Source organism: Narcine bancroftii, chromosome 1, assembly GCF_036971445.1.
Source record: "Narcine bancroftii isolate sNarBan1 chromosome 1, sNarBan1.hap1, whole genome shotgun sequence".
In the NCBI taxonomy this organism is placed as follows: domain Eukaryota; kingdom Metazoa; phylum Chordata; class Chondrichthyes; order Torpediniformes; family Narcinidae; genus Narcine; species Narcine bancroftii.
The window spans coordinates 36,021,391-36,037,235 of NC_091469.1; the positions used below are offsets into that span (position 1 = coordinate 36,021,391).

General features: G+C 43.9%; 1 long non-coding RNA gene across 1 annotated transcript in view; it reads right to left on the reverse strand.

The window, feature by feature from the left end:
- Positions 1–15,845, reverse strand: part of LOC138757081 (uncharacterized) — a 70,273-nt gene that overhangs the window by 15,920 nt on the left and 38,508 nt on the right. Inside the window, exon 2 of the long non-coding RNA XR_011353329.1 lies at positions 15,113–15,197. This is a non-coding gene — a long non-coding RNA (uncharacterized lncRNA). The remainder of the gene's footprint in view (positions 1–15,112; positions 15,198–15,845) is intronic.

A 15,845-nucleotide genomic window follows, 5' to 3' on the forward strand; every position in this document is an offset into this window, starting at 1 on the left:
GTAACTTTCTATGGTTCTAAGATGATAAATGTCAGCTTTGGCATACTGGCACTGAACCCACATCTGATTGGAGAGTTGATGTTCAAAGCCCCATTCGAGACATGACAGCAGACAACTTAAAACAGCCATTTATTGCTTTCTGCATGCATCGAGTGGTGTAGATGTCCATCAAGGAAGGAAGAGAGCATCCAATGATCTTTTCTGTTCACTTCACTATCCTCTGCAGGGACTTATGGTCTGAGGAGGTACAACCTCCAAACCAGGCAGTGATGCAATTGCTCAGAATGCTCTCTATATATAATCTGTAGAATGTAGAGAGGATGGAGGGTGGGAAATGAACTTGCTTCAGCCTTCGCAGAAAATAAAGGCACTGCTGGGATTTCTTGGCTATGGAGCTGGTATTAAGGTGCCACGTGCACTCAAAGAAACTTGATACTCTTGATGATCTCAATGGTAGAGCCATCAATGGTCAGTGGAGAGTGATCCACCCTGGGCCCTCCAGAAGTTGACAACCATTAATTTTGTTTAATTAGTGCTCAGCTACAGGTTGTTGGCTCTGCACCAGTACGTTAATGACTGCACCTCATCTCTGTATGCTGTCCTATCATTCTTACTAATAATGCCCACCACGGTTGTGTTGTGAACAAATTTGATGATGTGGTTCAAGCTGTGTTTTGCTTCACAGTCATGAGTCAGCAGAGTGAACAGTGGTGGACTAAGCACACAGCCCTGCCACCCCCTCCCCCTCCCCCCCTCCCCTCCCCCATCCCGCGTGCTCAGAGTGATGGTCTTGGAAGGGCTGTTTCCGATCTGGACTGCCTGAGGTCTTCCCTACAGGAAGTCAAGAATTCAGTTGCAGAGGGACGTGTTTAGACCCAACAGGGTCAACTTTCCTATCATGTACTGAGGTATGATTGTGTTGAATGCCGAACTGAAGTCAATAAGCAGCATTTGAACATAAGTATTCTTATTTTCCAGGTGGGTGATGGTGATAACGATGGCATTGTCCATAGAGTAGTTGGATCTATATGCGATCTGCAGGGGGTCAAATGATAGGAGCAGCAGGAGCTTGATGTGCCCCATGATGAGCCTCTCGAAGCATCTCATGACAGAAGACGAGAATGTGACAGTGCTGTAGTCATTGAGGCAGGACACAGATGACTTCTTTGGCATGGGGACATTGGTGATGGCTTTGAAGCACGTTGGGACCACGGCGTTTCTCAGGGAAATGTTATGTATATCGGTGAGAATATCTGCCAGCTGAGTTGCACATCCCCTGAGCACTCTGCCAGGAATGTTATCTGGTCCAGCACCTTTCCATGGGTTGACCTCGCCCTATACTCTCCACACAACGGCCATCTGAAATCATCTGAAAGGATCAGGTCAGATGCTTGGGTTCATGAGGAAATTGTCAGGAAGTATCTGTTTTTTAGGTTGTTGTTGGCTTTAGATCAAGATCAAGAGTCTGATGGGTGGCATTTTAGTGGAGGGATCTGAGGTCCAGGTTGGGTTTGGAGAGAGGGTGTCTGGGAAGTGCAAGTCCTGGGGTTAGGGATAAGTTTGAGAGATGAGGCTGTCTATAAGGATCAGATGTTCATTTGTGGAGTGATTTTTATAGAGGAAATGGCAAAGTCATCAGGCTAGGGAGTGAGTGGCCAACCAAAATGTCCCATCTGCTTGCATTTAACTCATATCCCTCAAATCCAATCCCATCCCTGTCCAAATTTATTTTTAGTTACAGCACAGTAACAAACCCTTCCAGCCCACAAGCCCATGCTGCGAAAATACTCCAATTAACCTACAAAGCCTATGTTTTTTGGAGAGTGTGAGGAAAAGGCAGCACCCAGAAGAAACCCACACAGGTCACAGGAAGAACGTATAAGTGCCTTGCAGACAGCACAGGATTTGAACCCGAGTCACTATAATAACATTGCACTAACTGTTAAAAAAAAATATGCTAAATGTTCTCTGCCCTCGTTAACCTTCTTAGTCATATCTTCAAAAAACCTCACTTAGATTTGTGGACATGACCTTCCAGTTGCAAAGCCATGTCAACTATCCCTAATCAACCCTTGGTTGGAGGTTTACAGAGATAAGAGGATCTGAGGTTCAGGGTTTCATAAAATAGGGAGAAAATAGAAGAGGGAATCAGTGCCATATGTTGGTGGGAAAAAGAGGGAATGGAATGCAGTTTGGCTTAAATCTGAGGTTCTATTCTAACAATGCCTCAATAAGACATGGGCCACAAGAGTAACCAACTAACGACTAAAGCTGATTTCCTCTGCAAAGCATGATTTAATCTTTTGAATTGCTGATGAAAGCTCAAAGGTTACTCATACCTATAAGTGCACAGTTGAGTTTGCAGAATGAAATGACTCCAAAATTATCATTACCCCAATGACAACAAATCGACCAGCTCTTCGTGGGGATAATATATACAATCAGAGATTAAGGAAAATTGGAGTTAAGGCTCCTTAATGGGTGAAACCATCATGGTGAATAGACTCCCCACTATATCCTGGACAGAATATCGATTTAACTGTGCGGTTAAAGGAAAGTCAGTATTATGAAAAATGGTACTGTTAGTTCCCTAGCACCCAGAGGACAAGGGGAGTGTAAATTCCTCCGACATGATCAGGAAGCCTTCAATGGCTTTGGCACCCTCTCACTTCCCGTTTCCAAGACTTGGTACCTTTTCAGCCAGTCTTGAATCATTCCGCAGCCTGATGTGAGTCCTTTGACTGCAGACACTAGAAGCCCACCTGGTTCAGGAGTAATTGCTACCCCTCCACTATCAGACACCGAGACAACAAACTCAGTCTCATTTAAAGACTCTTACTTTGTACATTGACTGTCACTGATTTTTTTCCCCCATATTTCACAGTCATTTTGTTCACATTTCTCTTTTGTATGCTTATCTTTATCTTGAGATCAATAAATAGAAATTCTGCCTGGCCCATAGGAAAAAAACAATCTCAGGGTTGTATGTGATACAGTGCTTGCCCTCCATAATGTTTGGGTCAAAGACACTTTATACCTTTACTTGTCATGTGCTCCACAGTTTTGAATATGTAATCAAACAATTCACATGTCATTAAAGTGCACACTCCAGATTTTTTTTAAGGTTATTTGTGTACATTTTGTGGTGAGCAGAGCACAGAACATCACATAAACCTTCCACCCTTGCATCAACTCCAGCTACACTTCATGCTGCCTCAAGGATTCACACTAAAGGACTTATTGCACCCTGGCCACACTCTCTTCCCCCTGTCTTACTGGGGAAATGATTCAAGGGTGCTGACATCACACACCAGTAGTTTCAAGTACATTTTTTTCTGCAGCAATTGACTTTCTGATTGGAATTCAGATAGTGATGTCATGCTGCCCTTGGCTGTGTACTAACATTCTTTCACTCTAACATTACACTGGGTAATGAGCACCTCTTCTTCTATATTGTACTGATGCATGCATGTTAGAGTTGGCTGGCTGGACCACTCAGGCAACAAAACGTTTTCACTCTACCAGGTATACATGACAATAAAGATGAAACTTGAACTTGAAAGCACATACCTAAGTTTACAAAGCGTTAATCATACAATGACCACCTGCTGAGAAACAAACAAAATTCCTTTTACTGTCATGAATTGTTTCGAGAATAAAAAATAAGATAGCAATCTTAATTTAACAACTAACATAATGAATCACCATCCTTTATTTCTCTTCCTCCTGTTAAGGGAACCCTGGATAATCTTGATTGATGTTGGTGTCTTTCTGCCTGATGATCCACGGATGACTTATTATGTTTCGAAGATAGAATTTGAGTGATTTTACTGGTCTGAAGAATGTCCGACATCTCATCATTGGTCGTTCACACACAAACGACTAAACCACGAAATCTTTGTTTCCTTATGTGAGTTTAGACAGGCATTCTGAATGTGTGGTAATTAAAGAGGCGAGACTTTCAATGCGCATCGTCGAGATGTGCTATTCATTAACCCATTGTTGACAGAATCCCTGCAGTTCACTTTAGACTGCAGGCATTTTGGGAAATTTACTAAGGGTCTAGAACCCACATGTCAAACTCTGGCCCGCGGGCCAATAATTATAATTGGCCCGCAAGATCATTTCAAAAATGTATTAGAGGTGGCCCGCTGGCCGCCGCACCAGTATAGCGCATGCACAGTAATACAACAAATCCCAGAATGCACTGGCGTCAGCCTGCTAATCGCCCCCACCTCCTCTGTTTACGTTGCAGGGTCTCACCGTGGACTCTGGTTTTGGGGCCTGGCCGGTGTCAGGGGAAGCCAAGGCCGCTTCCCAGCGCCCGGAACCGGAGGCCTCGGGCCTGACCTCGCCAGGACCGTTGCCCACTCCCCCTCCCTGCCGCAGGCCGATCCGCGACTCACAGTGACGGGGCCGCTGATCCGCCGAGATGCCGCCCTGCAGCGAGAGCCGATGCCCCCGCACTGTCGTTGTCCAACCCGATCGCCCGCAAACCCTGTCCTCCCACACACAGGCCTGAGTAAGGATTATGAACTTTAATCTCAGGATAAAACGATCTTCCAATAGTTTCATGTCACAGTGATAAATATATTCCTGGTTAAAAATGGTCCTGCACCTGGATACAAGCTCATTAGGCATAAAACTTGAAAAGTGTGTAAATCAAACGATATCTGTACCAATGGAAAAAGGGCATGGCAAATAACCCTGCTAGAGTTCATGCCCACAATCAATCACCCATTTGATTGTTTCAGGAATCATGTTATTCTCCCACATTCTCAATAGCCCTCAGATTTTACTATTCGACAGCACATTAGCAACATTTGACAAATCCTCTATAGGAAATATTATTTATTGAATATTTTAATTCTCATTTGTTAATGGTTCTGGAAAGAGTTTATCCAAAACTATTATTAAACATTTATTTTAATAAGAAAAAAGTTTAACATTACATATGTTGAAAGAAGAGAAAACCTGCAGATGTTGTTGAAAATTTTCAATAAATATTTAGTTCGGCCCTCGACTTAGTCCAAGTTTTTAATTTTGGCTCTCTGTGAATTTGAGTTTGACACCCCTGGTCTAGAAGGTAAAATATCAGAACAGGAATGGCACCCTCATTCCCGTTCAGACCTTTTTATATAGCATGCGTTCTGGGAAAATGGGAATAATTTCCTAGAATGCAGTGGCTATGTATAAAAAAACCATATATGATTTCTGGAATGGACTATCCAGTTGCAGCTGAGATGTTTTACATTTAAAGTAATACCCCACTGCAATAAACCTAGAATTTGCAGCCTCCCTTTTGATCCAATGCAAGTCATACTGTCCCTTCCAACCTGGCCTGAACAAACAGGACTTCAGCCTTTTTCCTGTCTCGGATCCCTGTCAAATCTTAGATTTTCAAATCTGAAGAGGTTAAGGCTACTGGCCACCATCATGTTCATCTTCTACTGGAGCTCTATTGAGAGTGTCCTGACCGGGTGCATCACACTGTGGTATGGTTGTAGCAGAGAAACAGATTAGCAGTCAATCTACAGGACCATTAGAGTAGACAAAAGAATCACTGGAGTCTCCCTCCACCACCTCCCCCACCGCCCCATCGACGTGATCTACCAGGATCGTTGTCTGAAGAGGGCTCGCAAAATCATTAAAAACCCCGACCACCCCACACTCAAAATCCTTCAGCTACTTCTGTCAGGAAATAAATACAAGAGTATCCAGCTCTAACAGGCTGTGAAATAGCTTCTTTCCACGGACAGTGAGAATGCTGAATGACCAAAGGAACTGCTCACACTAACCATCCAAGGCTCTCATATTTACAAAACAATATTTCTTTATTTATTTTTATACATGAATACTTATTTTTTGTCTGTATGTGTATTATGTCCGGTTGTGTGGCTGCAGGTTTTGCACCGAGGACGGGAGAATGCTGTTTAATGGGGTTGTACTTGTGCAATCAGATGATAATAAACTTGACTATATTCCGACCAAGACAAAAATGATTATTCAAACTTGCCTTATTTTACATCTCATGCGATAGGTGCATGTATGCAATTTCCAACAATGATCCAAATTAATGGGCATTTAGTAGGATCAAAAACTATGGCCAATTTAACCAGCCCTGGTTAGCATTTTGGGTTTGTAACCTTTCATAAGAACTGAGTCAACTTTCCTGGCGTGAACAGATCCTCCAGCAAACCCATGCTTCTTGAAAATACTTACAGCCAGTATGTTGCAAGAGGAGGACATATCTGTGTACATAATGGTGGGCTGTAACCTGAAGACTGATTCCACATGCTTGCAGAGAAGATAAAATCATAGGCTTTCATCTGATGTAGCAACTTCCAGTCCTTCAGCATCCCTAACATTCTGCCATGCAGAAAATAAGCAGCCACTCTGCACACAGCATGCTACAGCAAAACTGCAATGCAATAATTCCCCAACAAGAATTTGCATCAGTGCCCTTGTAGTGGCTACTGAAGTAATACAAAAACACACACCAGATTAGTCAACTCAAGACCGATTTATTAAGTTTACAAGCTTCTTTTTTATATTGTGTGTCCCAGGCTCCATGAGACAAGGTGGGACGTCACTATGAGATTGCTACCGATCCACGGGATCGGCAGGTTTAAATTTAGCCTTTTGAGAGTCCCACGCCTTCCGGCAGGAGACTCAACATCTCAACGTGCCGTTCCTCGGCACTAAGTATCTCTCATGCACGGTCCATTAGGTGAGTATGCAGACATCCATATTATGGTTCCACACGCCCGCAGAACCATGCCGGTGACAGTTCGCGATACCGCGATACCGCACTGTGCGCCGCTACACCCTCACCTCGGTGGAATTTGTGTGGAATTCACTCTGAATGCTCTGGTTTCTTTCCACATGTTCTGGAAATTTAATTGGATGTTGTTAGAGGAAATAAGTCGCAGAGACTGGGAAATATAAAGAGGTATGGAACTGATTGAATTGTATTGTTCTCTTGTGAGCTTCTTCTTCTTTGGCTTGGCTTCGCAGACGAAGATTTATGGAGGGGTATGTCCACGTCTGCTGCAGGCTCGTTGGTGACTGACAAGTCCGATGCGGGACAGGCAGGCACGGTTGCAGCGGTGTCTTGGGTAAACTTATACCTCTCATTTTGTTCATTTTAGATTGGTCACAGTGTTTTAGCTACCGAAAGAAAATAGACACACACACCGAGGGCAGTTCAGTTTATACAAATGTTTATTACTAATTCAAAAGCTGATTTCACACTACAATATGCAAGCCCTTCCCAACTATACTTATCAACGCTTGGACTGGTCCCAACTGCCGAAGCGAGGCAACAACTGCACACTTGTAGTAGGTTGTCAGGGCGCTGGTAGCAGCTTCTCCACCTCCCCCGACCGGGACGTTGCTCGGACTCTGGCTGTTCTTCCTTCTTGACAAGGGGTGTTCCCACCCCTCGGAGAGTCTAAACTTCAGCAGCAGGACCACAGACTTTTATACCCCAAAAACCATTAATCATGCACCCACTCCCTCTAACATTTGTCAGTCAAAATCAAAGCTGAGCATACTATTCTACAATTTAGAAGATTAATTATTATGGAGCAGGATGCTATGATATCCTGGTTTATCTCGTAGATACAAGGACTCATTAAAACTTCTTGAGCAAGACAGGTTGTGACCAATACGTCAATTTCAGAGTGTCGTATTTGACAACTGCTTTCCCTGGGCCTCACGGTGGAATTCCATTTCAAAGTGTATCTTCAGATAAGTCCCCATGGCTGAGTTTAATTACATCTGCTAGTTCTGAAAGTAAGGTGACCTGCGTGTGGACCCAGTGTCGTCAGTTCCACATAAGCAAAAAGCATCTGAGTACATGGTTTTAATCCTCCATTACATTCCACCCCTTGGTCACAATCTGTCATTTGCGAGGCCTAACCAGTATTTGAGTACAGAGGGAGCGAAAAAAGAGAAATCAAAACAACAATTACAAAGATAAGCAATGACGCGAGCAACCAACGGAGGATAGTGTGGCCCACTCCCCCAAATGTAGCAGTTAGCCATGAGAAAGGATTCCAACCAAGGCTCAAATTATCCTTGTTGGCCACAATACCCAGATACTGGAGCTCACGAACAGATTTTGAAACATGCTGAACAATAACATATTTATATAAGCTGCACTTGAGGCTGGTGACCGAGGACTTCCTTGGTGTAATGCATCGGACCGTGTTTCCCACGGGGAACTCCCTTGGAACGTCCTCGACATTACAAATCTAATTGCTGGCATCAAAGCAGCTGTTAAGCCAGATCACCAGGAGTGTAAAATGGAGAACCTGGAACAAAGAAGCCTGACACATGTCACTCACGATACCATAAGCGTTCAGTGTTTAAACAGACTAAATCATCCTGTCCCTCAATAGCTACCCACCGAGTGTTACCCTGGGCAGGTGTCACTATTTCCCCTTTTACAGGAGGGCCACTACCTGGTGGTGCCACCCATACTTTTTGTCCAACATTCTCTAGTTCGGGGATGGGGGGCATTGACTGTTATTCCTCTGGAATAGGCTGTAATTCAGGAGCGTGAAGAAGTCGGTGGAAAGGTGTACCTCCTTTTAAAGGGCGATGATTCAAATTGTCGACTGCCTGCTGCAGCACATGGCACCACCCCTTCAGGGTCCCCAGTGATGATAACAAATGAATTTGTTCCTTCAGTAAGCCGTTCATTTGTTCAACTAACCCGGCAGCCTGCGGGTAATAAGGAATATGGTGGACCCATAAAATACCGTTGTCATTTGCCCAATCACAGATTGCTTTCCCGGAGAAGTGCGAGCCATTATCAGAGTGAATCTCCTCTGGAACATCATAACGATAAATCAAATGGTTTTGTCTTTGGATAGTGCTAGCTTGGTCAGCCGTCTTGATGGGAAAAGTAAAAACCAGGCCCGAAAAGGTGTCAACCATTACTAGGACGTAATATTTACCCATGCAGTCTAGCATGGGGCCTATGTAATCAATTTGCCAGACCGCAGCTGAGTGAGCACCCCGTTTTATTCGGCCATGCAGACCAGGTGGAACGGTATGGAACTTCACAAGCTGACATTCTGGGCATGTACATATGACCATGCGGACATCATCCTTATGGATGGATAAAGCATGTGTACGGGACCACATAGCTGATCCCTTCTCCCCCAAATGACCACTCTGTTCATGTGCCCATCGAGCCAGGGGGACGGTATCAGCACAGCTGATAGTGGCAAGCTGATCTGCTACTGCATTATGTTGAGCCATGTTAGTCGCCATATTGGTATGGGCATCAACGTGATAAACGGTTATCTCACGATGGTGGGAAGCATCCCACAACAGCTGCCACAACTCTTTGCCCCATACTGGGTGGTCATGTATCATCCAGTTGTTCTTTTGCAAATCAGGCATCCATACCACAAGTCCATTAGCCAAAGCCCAGGAATCAGTAAACAGGCGAAGAGGGTGATCATGGGGATCTAGTGGTAAAGTGACTGCCTTCAACTCAGCATACTGACTGGAGCCACCATCCCCCTCCTCCGATAACTGAGTTCCTGACCTAGGATGGTAAGCCACCTGTTCGTGTATGCGGCCCACCCCTTCAGGCCCTCTGGTCGCACGACTCTGAATATACCACTTCCATTTAACAATAGAAGACTGCTGAGCCCGCCAGATCTTTAGATTAGCATCATTAGCCAGGACCCAATTCATTATAGGAAGTGCAGGTCGCAATTGAACATCTGCATCACCTGTCATTCTTTCAGTCTCTAGCAGGGCCCAGTAACAGGCTAGTAACTGTTGTTCAAAAACAGAATAACGAGTGGCAGCCTCAGGCATGGTACGTGACTAGAATCCTAGTGGGACTCGGCGACCCTCTTGTTTCTGCCAGAGGCTCCAGGAGGCCACATCATCAATATAATGGTGAATTGAGAGGGAAGGCGATACTGGAAGGTGGGTGAAGGTATACTGGCGCCCCTTCCAGGTAAAGGCGAACTGATCCTGTGAGTCCTCAGCTATAAGAATACTGAAGAAGGCCTTAGCGAGATCAATGACAGCATACCATGTTCCTGAGTTCCCAGTAGCAATGTTTTCAATAAGAGTGACAATGTCCGGAACTGCTGAAGCAAGTGGTGGGGCATGTTTGTTCAAAAAACGATAATCAACTGTCATTCTCCAGGAGCCGTCCGGCTTCTGGACCGGCCAAACAGGGCTATTAAAGGGCGACGTTGCGGGCCTCACTACCCCTTCTTCTTGCAGAGCATCGATGGTGGCAGTAATCTCTTCCTGCCCCCCAGGGAGATGATATTGTGGAATGCACACTGGTTTCATGGGGGCTGGCACCATCACAGGATCCCACTTAGCCTGACCCACTACTAGTTTTTTTGTAATAGTTCGAATTCCAAATTCAAATCCCCCTTAGCTAGTATTAAGGGCCATACCGGCCAACATATTAATACCCAGGATACACTCGTCAGTAGCAGCCACCAGGGCATGTAACCAGACAGGGGAAGGGCTATCACCCACCATGGCACAGACTTTTATTTCCTTTGCCAGGGTGACCGCTCCTCCCAACCCCTCTAATCGAAAGGCCGGTCCAGTCCAGAGGTCTGGATTACCAGGAATCACCGAGTGCTCTGCACCGGTGTCGACCAAAGCCAAGTATTGGCGATCATTACCCCCACCCCAGTGGATTGTTAACGGTATGTAGGGCCGCGGATCCCCGTGTGTGCGCCGTGTCTCGATGGAGTAGACACGGGAATCCTGCCCACACCTTCAGGCTTCAGAAGGGTTCGGGGGCTTCCAGGACCACATGCTATTGTTATCTTTAAGAGCCTGTTTAACCCATTGTTTTACCTCATCATGAGTAACTGGAGCAGGAGAAGCCAGCTCGATAGAAGCAGCAGTGGGAGCAGAAAGCACAGCTGGGCCAGGAGGACTCAGCAGCTGGGGATGATGTTCCCCTGCTTTTTGACTAAATCGATCTCCAATGGCAGCCAGCTCTTTTACAGAGAAATCACGGATCATTGACTCCTTCCGACCCCTGTTCCCACTTTGGCTCACAGGGTCCTCCACCCAGTCTAGGGGAGGAGGTGGAGGCCATCCAACAGAGGGAGTAGGCCATAGAGCATAAGCAGGGGTTTGGGTATTTTCCCCTGGGTCCACATGGGAAACCGGGGTATCTATCCCTTCCATCTCTACCCTTACATCATCCCCCCTTCTGTCTGTTTGGGAAATCTGCTGCCTTATAGGGCGGGCATGAACAGCAGATGGAGAGGGTAGTATGTTAGACACATGCTGAGGAGTATCTGCATTATTACCATTGTCATTCCAGATATTCCCATCCCAATCCTCAATTACATCAGGATCGTCACCATTCCTTATCATGGCATGAATACGATATGGATCGGGTTCTACTCCATGCCTTTCCTTATCTGCACAGAGCTGCTGCCGGAGTTTAATATTACGGCAAATCATTTGGACATGCTTATCTTCCCATTCTTTGGCTCTGTCCTGACTGGTACGAACAATCTCGCTCATCATGGAACAGCATTGTCGCAGGACTTCTAGCTCCTCCTCTAATTGCTTTCTTTTGCACTGAGATTCTACTTCTCTTTGAATTAATTCTGCTTCACGCTGAACGGAGTGGCGTAATGCTGTGGCCAGCAACCAAAAACCATTCGTCAGCATTCCCTTTTTATCAGGAAATTTACTTTCTCGAAGGAGAGTGGCAACCCGCTCTCCCAGAGGTGCACTTGATGAGTCTAACTTCTCATCCCAACTAATGGGTGGTCCCAACAAAGACAGGGTATTGGCCAACATGCCAAACCCATCGTCTTTGGAAGTCCATCCAGGAATTAAGAACTGCTCAGGGCTCACCTCTTTCTTTCGGCGAAACATCTTGAGACCAACCCTGCTCGCAGCGCCAATTGTCTTGGGTAAACTTATACCTCTCATTTTGTTCATTTTAGATTGGTCACAGTGTTTTAGCTACCGAAAGAAAATAGACACACACACCGAGAGCAGTTCAGTTTATACAAATGTTTATTACTAATTCAAAAGCTGATTTCACACTACAATATGCAAGCCCTTCCCAACTATACTTATCAACGCTTGGACTGGTCCCAACTGCCGAAGCGAGGCAACAACTGCACACTTGTAGTAGGTTGTCAGGGCGCTGGTAGCAGCTTCTCCACCTCCCCCGACCGGGACGTTGCTCGGACTCTGGCTGTTCTTCCTTCTTGACAAGGGGTGTTCCCACCCCTCGGAGAGTCTAAACTTCAGCAGCAGGACCACAGACTTTTATACCCCAAAAACAATTAATCATGCACCCACTCCCTCTAACATTTGTCAGTCAAAATCAAAGCTGAGCATACTATTCTACAGTTTAGAAGATTAATTATTATGGAGCAGGATGCTATGATATCCTGGTTTATCTCGTAGATACAAGGACTCATTAAAACTTCTTGAGCAAGACAGGTTGTGACCAATACGTCAATTTCAGAGTGTCGTATTTGACAACTGCTTTCCCTGGGCCTCACGGTGGAATTCCATTTCAAAGTGTATCTTCAGATAAGTCCCCATGGCTGAGTTTAATTACATCTGCTAGTTCTGAAAGTAAGGTGACCTGCGTGTGGACCCAGTGTCGTCAGTTCCACATAAGCAAAAAGCATCTGAGTACATGGTTTTAATCCTCCATTACAAGCGGTTGCAAGGGAAAATTGGTTGGTTGGGGTTGGGTGTTGGGTTTTTCCTCCTTTGTCTTTTGTCAGTGAGGTGGGCTCTGTGGTCTTCTTCAAAAGAGGTTGCTGCCTGCTGAACTGTGAGGTGCCAAGATGCACGGTTGGAGGCGAGATCAGCCCACTGGCGGTGGTCAATGTGGCAGGCACCAAGAGATTTCTTTAAGCAGTCCTTGTACCTCTTCTTTGGTGCACCTCTGCTCAGTGGCCAGTGGAGAGCTCGCCATAGAACACAATCTTGGGAAGACGATGGTCCTCCATTCTGGAAACGTGACCCACCCAGCACAGTTGGGTCTTCAGCAGCATGGATTCGATGTTTGTGGACTCTGCCACCTCGAGTACTTCGATGTTGATGATGAAGTCATTCCAATGAATGTTGAGGATGGAGCGGAGACAGCGCTGATGGAAGCGTTCTAGGAGCCATAGGTGATTCGGAGCCGTACAGGAGCGTGGGTATGACAACGGCTCTGTACACGCTGATCTTTGTGTGTTTCTCTTGTGAGTCAGCATGTAACTAATGGGCTAAAATTACCTTTATTACTCTCATAATAAATAATTTTTGAGACTGTTGATTAATGGATAATGATTATCCACACACTAAATACAACTTTCCTTTCTTCAATATAATGCCATAATATTTAAGATTCATCTGAAGCAGTAGAGAGTATCTTACATTAAATTAATGTCATCAAAGATCAGAAAAAGACTCCAAAAAATTAAATGTTCTCTCATGCCTAGAGGAAAAATTCAACCTAGACTTATGTGATTTGGACTGAACTTGGGTGTGACCCTCAGGATTGGGAAAGAACCTTAGAATTGTACACATAGAAGGAGGTCATTCACATTAATGTGTCCACACACACACACACTTTCTTGCCGAACAATTCACGGGTTCCACCCCGACCATTTATCTGGTGCCTTGCAATTTTTTTCCTCACCATCTATTTATGCAATTCTCTCTTGAATGCCACACAGGAACATGATTCGACACATCACATATCATCAGGCACAGAGTGTCTTTCCTCCCATCACTTTAAATCTCCTTCCATTAATTTTCTCCTTAATTCTTCCAAAATGAAAGGTCTCTCACCATCCCTCACCTCAACAATTTATTCTCAAGTTAAACAGTTGCTCATCCCACAAACCATTCTTATAAATCTTTTCTGGACTCTTTTTTTTAAATGGCTTCATGTACTTACTCTAAGGAGGCAATCAGAAGTGAACAGAGGATAAGCTTGACCAATGTTTTATAAAAATTCAACATAACTTCCCTGCTTTTATGCACTTACCTCGATTCATAAAGTCCAGATTCATGCATGTCTTATTAATTGCTTTCTCAACCTGCCCCAATATTTTTGACGATCAGAGTTCTCAAAGCACCAGAACCTTCTGATCCTACACTACCTTCATTTAGGGCTTATAATGTTCATTGTGTTTCCTCATTCTTCCTGTTAAAAATAAATCACTTCAGGTATCTCTGCATTAAACTTCATCAGCCATGAATCTGTCCATTCTAGCAGCCTGCTTATAGCCTTTTGCAAACCTGTCACCATTCTTCTGACAGCAATACTCACCACCTCTGAGCCCACACCACCTCCCAAATAGAATCAAACCATTAGAAGATGGGAGGGAGTGCATGACGTTGCCTTCAAATGCCTGTGGTGTAAAATGCTTTTCTGCAGCATCTTGGATAAGTTAGATGAAAATGTTGATTACACTCATTAGTTGTTACTTACAGAGTTAGAGGTAGGCGTAAAGCTTACACCTACCTCTGTGCACTGAGGGCAAGGGAGGAATTTACCCTCCCCTTCTCCTCTGGGTGCTAGGGAACTAACAGTACTATTTATCATAATAATGACTTTCCTTTAACCACACAGTTAAATCAATATTCTGTCCAGGATATAGTAGGGAGTCTATTTACCATGATGGTTTCACCCATTAAGGAGCCTTGACTCCAATTTTTCTTAATCTCTGATCGTATATATTATCCCCACAAGGTGCGAGTTCACAGATAGTCTGAGATGCACCTTGTAAATCATCATCTCATCTCCTACTAATCATTTCAGAAAATGCTGGATGCCTTTTTTTGTCAAAATTTGCAGGAAATATGGTTTAACTTTAATCCTTGTACACAAATAAATAAATATCCTCCAATGCTACAAGATAAGTGATGACTCATCCTGTGACTTGAATTAATAGATAATGTTAAAACACATTAATAAACTATTTCTGTTTCATGTAAACAGAAAATTGTCCAGTCTCAGACATTGGAATTTATCATGAACAATATTCATTATACATAACTATTCTGTTAGAGACATGGTCTGTTAGTTTGGTATATATAAAAAAGAATTTCATTTGCTACATACAAGTTCTGGTCATCCAGAAATGAGTCTAGGTCATGCCTTGAATGTATATCTGATGTTAAACTCCAAGTGTCCAGATTTCAAGGAACTGGCAAAAAAATGAGAAAAATATATTTTTTTAAATTAAATAAATAAGAATAAAATAATAGGTAAAAAATATGTTTAAAATTGTAAAAGTAAGTGTTCTCTGAAGTAACATGTAAACCAGTGGTTCTCAATCATTTTCTTTCCACTCGCATACCACTTTAAGTATTCCATATGCCATCAGTGCTCTGTGATTAGTAAGGGATTGCTTAAGGTGGTATGTGAGTGGGAAGAGAAGGTTGAAAATCACTGCTCTAGATCCAATTGTTCCTGAAATATTTTACTTGAGAAAAATTGTCATTGGCCCATTTCTTTTTGAGTTATGAAACCGTGCACAAAATGAGTCAATTAGGTACGATTAAAATAGTGGTTTTCAAACTTTTTATTTCCACTCACATACCACCTTAAGCAATCCCTTACTAATCGCAGAGCACCGATGGCATAGGGAATACTTATAGTGGTATGTGAGTGGAAAGAAAAATGTTGAGAACCACTGGTTTACATGTTGAGGACCACTAATGTAAACTTTTGGTGAAGATGGGAACAAATATTTAGCCAATGGAGTGCCTTGGTCATATTTTGCTTGTAGAGCTGTTTAAATAAAGTTGTATGAAACACCAATGGTAGCCACCCAGAAAAGTATTTAATTTAA